The sequence below is a fragment of the Agelaius phoeniceus genome, chromosome 2, assembly GCF_051311805.1.
Source record: "Agelaius phoeniceus isolate bAgePho1 chromosome 2, bAgePho1.hap1, whole genome shotgun sequence".
NCBI lineage: Eukaryota > Metazoa > Chordata > Aves > Passeriformes > Icteridae > Agelaius > Agelaius phoeniceus.
Genome location: NC_135266.1, coordinates 110,757,626 through 110,766,141, shown reverse-complemented (window position 1 = coordinate 110,766,141; position 8,516 = coordinate 110,757,626).

The following is an 8,516-nucleotide window of genomic DNA, read 5'->3' as shown; positions in this document are numbered from 1 at the left end:
ACAGCTCAGTCTCCCCAGGAACCACCTCATGAGCATGAGGAGGCTGACGTGAGGTCTGAATCTTGAAAAGTCCTCTTCTTTTCTCTTTCTTCTTCCTTCAGCATAAGTTTGGGGCTTTTTCTCCTCTTAATCACTTTCTAAGAACTTAATCTTTGAGGTTTTCATGTGGCCACCTATGGAAGAAAGACCAGAGGTGTTGTGTGTATGCCTACTTGACATCTTCCAAGAACTCGCGCATTAATAGACTCACACATTTAGAAAAACCTCTTTAATTTCACTTCTTAAAATCTTCATTAAAACCACCATTATGTTTTTGAGGGGTTTTTTGGTTTTCTGTTTGTTTTTTTCTTTTTTTTTGTGGTGTTTTGTTTTTTTGGGTTTTTTTGTTTTGATTTCAAGAAAATTGTTTATGCAAACTTTTCAGGCATCTCTAACTTCTGTTTTTGTGTAAAAACTTGGTAAAATTAAAAAAACATTAAAGTTGAAGAGAAGGCTCGCATGAGATATGATCAAATCCACAAAAACTCTTAAGCTTGGGGAGTTGAAAGTAAAATCAGTAATATTGGGTTTGGGTTTTTTTTTTCACTTGTAACTGATACAAAGATAACAGGAGGACTACAATTGGGCTTTTTTAAGGAGATTAATTAGGGTATAAATGTTAAAATTTTTCAGTAATTACAATATAACTTTCCAGATTCCTCTCGGCCTTTATATCATTTGAGAAATGTTTTGGTTTAGACATCCCCCAGCTCCAAGTTATTTGCAAACAATAGTTAGAGAAGGGCTGTACAAATCTTTGGATTATCCATTCTCTGTTGGTTAAGTAGGAAACCTCAGTGTTTACCTGTTTTTAATCTACCTAACTTGTGAAATAGAATTCCAATATTCTGTTGTACTACTGAAGATATGAAGTGACAAGTTAAATGTCTCGGAATCTGACAGCATTGCATCAATATTCCATAAATTAAAAAAACCCCCAACCAACAAATCTTGTAAATTCACCAAAAATTACCCCATTTTCCTTTCCTAAGACCTACATTCCACTTATTCATGTTGATTGGCATTAATTATAATATCACTCCTTAAAAGTGTGTCAGTTTTTTAAATCTTTATTCCTCCTGTGTTGGATTTATCTGTGGTTTATGTCAGGCTGCCAAGTTTTCTAGTGATCTGGGATATTTTGTTTACCACAAAAGTTAGAACAGGAGCTTCCTTTTTTGTTGTCTGAAACACTGGCTGGGTGCCAGGAGATTCAGGTCCAGGGATTTGAAATTTTTTGACCTTAACTTTTCCCTAGTAAGACATGTAGCTGTTTTCTAAACAAGTTTTTTTACTCATATGAGACAGACGTCTTTATTTTCTTCAAATTGTTCTACTAGTTCCTTCTCATGATGTACTGTGGCTTTTTGGGGGTGGGGGGATATCATTAAGCTCTCCTTGTTTAAGTAAAATTTCTCTAGGATATACCTAATATCAGCTTTTTACTGATGTCATCTATCTTTGTGGAAAGCTTTTATCTACTTTTTTTTTTTTTAAACCTCGTGTAACTCTCTGTCATTCATAAGAATGTGAGTTATCTAGAACTCCATGATGAGGTTTTATTACACATTTGCTAACTGTTATACAGATTTGGTTTTATTGTTTTTTTTAATTTAATTTAAATCATAATAACATTTACTTCAGAGAAAAATTCCTCTCTCAAGCATGAAAATATATTGCATTTATAGCAATAGATGTAATTGTTTCATGAACTATTGCAGTACTAACTCTTCATCTGGGGCTCAGTTACTTGTTTTCTTCCAAAGTTATGCCTTGTTATGTTAAATAGAAAATGAGAGTGGAAGAAAATTCAGCAGAAGTTCCTAAATCATGCTGGTTTCTCTATTGAGGGGGATCCCAGAAGGGAAGCGAGAAGGCTCCACAATAAGGTGAAAGAAACAAATCAGTATGTAGCCTTCTACAGAAGGAATAGAAAATGAGAAAGTCTAAAAGGAGCAAAATACTGAGAACCTACAAAACAGTGTGACTGTCTCAATGACATTTAAAATAGATTTCTAAAGCCTCCCAAACAGGGAATTGAAATGTTACCTTGAATTTTAAGCAGTGCATATTTATGTTGAGGAAACAATGATCACAATAAAACAAGTTTAATAATGGATTTGTTCCTTAAACTGCTTGAGATAAGCAACAACACAATGCTATAATGCTGCTGTGTACTAGTTGTAACCATACTGTTATAGAGATGTTGTTCTTCCTCCCAATTTACTAGAGGTGCTATGTTTGAGTGACAGTAAAAATAGACAAGAATTGCTGTTTAGAAGAATGCTAAAATATGGCTTCTCACTCTGTTCCTCCAAAGTTTAAGTGAAGCAGTGCTGCTTTTGTGAAAAACAGCTGTTTCTGACCTTAACACTTTTATTTTAAGAGCTTATGTTTTAAGCTTTCAAAGCCATAAACTAAGCCTTTTAAATATAGACATCATTTGGAAGTAGCAAGCTAGAACAAGGTCTTGCTACTCTGACTTTAAATTTTTTTTTTTTTTTAAGAACACCCTAATGAGTGACATAAATTTGCTGCAGACTTCCCTACAGCTCATTTGCTTTGCTTCAGTGAAAAATTTGGTCAGGTCCTCTGAGGATGCAAGGCATGTGCCTTTGTTGGTGTGTAGTCAGCCTTCACCAGCCTCCAGGTGTGCCCAGCATTACACATAACAAACCATATGCTCCTTGTGACTATTGTTCCAGCAGGGGATAAGTCCCTGGATTTGAGGAAGGCTGATAAGTTTAGAGAAATCTTGACATTAAAATCAGCAAAAATGCAGAAAAATATATGAAGTTCTTGAGGAATTTTACAAGGTGATTTTCTATTTCTCTTTTTTTTCCCCTGCTTTAATTTAAACTGATTTTTTCTGCAAATCTGCTGTGCTTTAACTGAGATAGACTTGTAAGCCTTGCTCCATAAAGTGTCAGGCTGCAATACTGGTTCAGAAATAAATCTGCCAGTAATGGGAATGTCCATACCATAACCACAAACAAGGAGACACAAGGATAATCGGCTGAGCTCATCCAGAAGTAGATTTTCAAGTTCATTCATTTTCTGTAGTAACAAATTTGAAAGTAGAACTACTTGGAGTGCCATTCACATATCACCAGTCCTGGAGCCTAACCTGGCATCAGAATGTCTTCAAAGAAGGAGAGTACGTGGTTCATTACTGCACCTGAATTCATCATTCCTAGCGCCGCACAGCTTGGGGCATGTCGGACTCCACAAATTAAACAGGTAGTCTTGATCTGTTCCAGGCTGGTACACCTGCAGCAAAAGCACCTGGTGCACAGAAAAGGGGCACTGGGGATTCATTAGGTGGCATTTTCCTTCTGAAGCAGCGTTGATTAACTCCATGTTATGCTAATGAACTGCTGGAAGCACTAGCAGCCAGCAGGATGGGCAGGTACAGGAGCTGTAAGGATAGTGTGAGCTTTCAGGTTTTGATCAAGTTCTTCTTAGTGAAAGGTTTACTGATGGAGATTTTTGGTTTTGGAGTGTGTTTATGGTTTTCTTTTTTCTCTCCTCTGTGGTTCTTTAGTATTGAGCTGAACTATTTCATATTTTATATTATGTCACAAAAAAACCCAAAGCAGCTTGTACTGAAATGCACTAAACAATATTGTAATGTTTTGCTCTGCTTTAGCCACTGATTTTGTTTCACTTTGCTACAGGGCATGTCAGCTATTGTATACATTTCAGATTTGCTGGGAGAGGAATGTTAGAAGGAAAGTCATCCTTAACCTCAGACCATAATTATGGGTGCATGTTGTACAGACAGAGTCTTCCTTCCCAAATCTTCTGCTCACCCAAAGCCCCACGGACCCTGGGAGGGTTGTGCATTATTGATGTCCATGTTGATCAGTTTGTTGTAGCAGAACTACTGGAGGTTTTATTCTTGGTTTTGCAATAAATGTACAGCAGTGTTTTCCAAGCCCAGTGAGATTGTCTAAAAGCATCAGGCCCTTTCCTGCAGCTCTGTTTAGCTCCAGTGAAATTTCCAGCCTCTCCTGGTGTTCCTGGCTAATTACACATTGACAAGAAAGTTGCATGTATCTTCTGCTTCTCTCCTATGTACAGACAGTGTTGTATAGTGAATACTACAGCCAAGTAGAAGTCTGAAGGTCAGACTTTATAATTAGCTCATATAAATAGCACTGGCTTATGTTAATCATAGAATCACAGAATTGTTAATGTTGAAAAAGACCTTTAAGATCATCAAGTACAACCTTTTTGGTAAGGAAAAGCCAGCTTCACTTTGAGGATGGCATCAGATTCCTATTGTATGAAACAAAAAATCCTCCAAGACTCCCAAACGGTGATATATCTATGTAAGTCTGGTTATATTTTAAAAAATTGTGTTTTAAATTGGTGAAGAAGTTAATATAATTCTGTTTGTTGACTTGAATGAATGACAAATTGGATTAACTGATATCAAACAGGGGGGGCTTTTGTTTTATTTCAAAACCAGAGAATTGAATGACATTACAAAAAAAAACCAACCCAAAGCACCAGAATGGGAGGTCTTTTGGTCAATGCTTCATTCTGATATAAATTTAAAACCTCAGTGTAGTCTTCCATTTTTTATCTCTTCTTGCCGTCTTGGTCATATGAAGGACTGATGATATTTGGGATTTACTGAGGTGACCAAAGGAAGAATAAAATGTTTGGACTTTGAAGGGAATGGCAATTGTGGAGAAATCTACTTTGAGCCCTGAACTGAAAGAGCATATTTTCTGAATTTTATATGTAGGGGAGAGAGGAAGGGGACTATATCTTGTATATCTGTGGTAAACCCTGGTTTAATGTTTGCTGTTTTATTTGTTCATTTGTTTGTTTTAAAGGTGATGGGAGAATGTGTAGAGAACAAGCCCAAAACATAATAAGATACACACAATAATCAGCATTAAATTATTAATCAATTTGAAGAAATGAGTTAGTTCTGAATGAAAATAATTTATTTTCCTATTAACACTCTTAATACTAAACACTAAAAACCTGTTAAAGCTAAAAGAAAAGAAACAAAGCAAAGTTAAAAAACATACAACCACCCTTAAAAATGCCCTGTACAGTTTAGGGCATTTTTTTCTGTTTTTTTCCATATTAATTTGAAAGATAGATTGGCATATCAGATAAAAATGGATGATCAGATAAAAACATCTGTAAAAAGCTATTCTATAATAGAAACAAAAATGAAAGATATTAATGCCTTTGCATTCAAAGCACCTCAAAAGAAGGGGAAGACAATTACAAGTTTACCTCACAAAATGAAGTTGTGATTTGTAATTTCAGACAAATTTTAATACATTTTTTTTTGTGCAGTAGGAGCATTGATTTAACAATTGAAATGAGTGTAGTCAGCTATTAGCTCAGAATAGAGCAAAACTTCTTTCTCTGAGTTTTTGGGTAGATGGACATTGCAACACACGGCTCAGGGATGAGAGGTTTCTGAAAAATAGAATGAATAGGATGGAAACAGTGAAGCAGTAACATTTTTTAGGGATTCAAATTTTTTGTTCTGTGGTCACACAAATTCAAGCATGGTATTTTCTTTTAAAGTTGCTGTATGCAATGTATGTGTACGTGAGAGAATATTCCTGATAGGAATGGTAGTTAAAAATGATCGAGAGAGGTTTTACCTCTAGGAGAACCTATTTCTGCTGATCTCATTCTCTTGAGTTTATTCTAAGTAGTGGATCTGTTACTTAGCTTTTTAAAAAGTGGAAGAGCTTGTTTTACTTTAACTGCCTTGTTCAAAGTATTTGTTCTTGCATAGAAACACGATACAGACTTGCCTGGGTTATTTTTCCTAAATGCCTCTTGGAAACTGCAGTTTTCATTAGTGAATTTTTCATGAGGTGATTTTTCATGAGCTCCAAGCTCATCAGTGAGAAACAGCAACATGGGAAAACATTGTTTTACGTAGATTTCCCAATGTACAAAGAGAATCTGGTCAAACTTGGCCCAATGTCACTGAAATGTCAGCCTTGAAATGCCAGAGAACATCATATTTCTACTTTGTTGTTCTGTGATCACAGTTCCACATGTACAATTACAGGGGAGTTGGAGATCAAGAAACACTGGAAATAAAATTTTCACCCTGTATTTGGTATTCTGAATGTTCTCTTGGTTCACACAGTGGAATACATTGAGAAATCAGCTGTGGAACTATGGAACCTTACCAGTTGTTGAGAACAGCTTCCCAACAGAGGTCCAGTGGGTAGCAGTTTGAACAGTTCTCACAGTCTGCTTGAAATAGGTACAAAGCAAACTATACTCATTATTCATCACACAAATGTTTAAGTTGGTTTTGAGTGTTCATTCCTGGGGAAGGAGGGAATTGTTTTTTGCAGAGACTAGATGTAAACATGAAAAGATCACTTCTTTGTTTTGCTTTGAGGCTTTTTCTATGCCTCCTTTTCATGCATATCTGCAGTGCTTGCCCTCAGCTTTGAGTGTACCCCTACCCAGTGAGATCAGTTCTAAGAGGACTCCTCAGAGCACTGAATCCACTATTTGTTACTGATGAGAGCCTGCTCTCAAAATCCCTGCATACAAATATCTCTTTACTGACTTTTTCTTCGGTTTAGGTTTGGGATTTGGAGTTCTTTGTGGTCTTGCTCTTTGCCAAAAATGATTGTGAATCTTGTTGTGCTGGTGACGTGAAGAGCACTGGTCAAAAATGGGTCAGCCCAGTCAAGTAAGCAGAGACACTTGATGCTCTTCCCTGCCTGTGTGCTTGTGTTGAGCTTAATTTTTGCTTTTTTTTAATTATTATTTTAATTGTTCTCTGGCACCTGCAGTGAATTTGATCTTGTACTGGTGGGAGGATATTTCCAGTTTTGTTTTTATAAGCTCTCTAATAATCTGCCACTAGTCTCAGTTGCAGGTGAGTTACAAAACTCTTAAATTACTTTTGCCTATTTTGCAAGGTGCTACCAATCAAATACTTGTACATGATCTATTAGATCTTGCAATACAGGTGTCACAAAACACCTTTATCATGATGTCAGCATGCCATTCCAGTTTTGCTGCCATTATTTTCTCTTCTAAAGAAGAGAAGAGGAGCTGCTTTAGAGTTACTTACAGGTCAGTTATCTATTCAACCAGTTTTAAGATCTTGATGTCTGTATGCCCTTTCTCTAAGAGGGGGATTGAGAGAGAAAGTTGCAATTTAAAATTATGACTGTCACTATTGATATTCGAGGCACTAAAAGCAAACCCCTGTTGGAAGTCCCAAGCATTTACCCACTCACTTATGGTCTTATTTGCAGTATAAATGTCATAAGATGTACATAGGTCTTTGCTGCAGATCACTGAAATGATGTTTGGGGTTTTTTAAGTGAAAAAGAATAGTGATAGCAATTTGATAATAGGGGCACTACAGTTTTTCTTTCTATACAGCAACCATAGAAGAGGCAAGGCAGATATCTACAAGAATTATTTCAGCTATAATGCTGATAAACTGTTGGACAGTTTAGTAGGTTTCAGATGGAAATTCAGGATATTTTATACATGTCATCATACAAGTTCTGTGAGGTGAATACAAATGTTAGCCACTTACCAGGAAAGGTGCAAAAATCTTAAATACCTCGGGGAAAAAAACGCAACAATTTTCATCTGCTTATTGCAAACTCTTATCACTTCAGCTAATGTGAGGCTGTTCAATAATTTATGCAGCTGACCTAATTTGTCATACAAAGATTGCATTAATAAACAAGCTCAGCTGTGTAGGGCTCCAGGCAGGGCTCCTTTAGGAGTGGATATGTTTGGAAAGAAGGCAATTGTTTTATTTCTCAGTCGTTCTCTCCTCTACTGGGAAGTTTCAAATTTTGGCAGTGCATAATGTCTACATGTAAAAAAACACCTACTTTGTCTAAACTCATCAGTTTTTCTTCCCTCACCTTGCAATGTCTATTCTCTGTGCTCAAAAATTGCTTCTTCAGATTTTTCACAGTAGTTTTAATGAACAATGAAATTTTAAATAGGTGGGTGAGACACTGGCTGAGTTCATTCCAGATGTTGACTCCAGATATGAACTTTGGAGTAAACCTAGAAACTAATATTACACAAATCAGGAAGAATATTTTGAAAAAAGGGACCTTAGTAAGAAGGTTTCTTAAAAAAGATTAATCTGAGAGGATTTTATTGGTGGGTGGGAGTGTGTGTGTGTGTTTTGCTTTGTTTTACTTTAGTTTTGGGGGCTTTTTCTGTTTTTGTTGGTTTTTTTTTTTTTTGGTTGGTTGGTTTGTTTTGGTTTTTTGGGGTTTTTTGTTGTTTCTGTGGTTTTCAGTGGTGGTGGTGGTTGTGTGGGGTTTTTTTGTTTTTGTTGGATTTTTGGTTGTTTTTTTGGTTGGTGGTTTTTTTTTTTTTTTTGGTAATGGCCAAATTTGGGTAATTCTTAGGTACTTATACAGCTAGCGGCACAATTTTGCATTCTTCTGCTCTGAGGTACTTTTGGTTCATATTTTCAT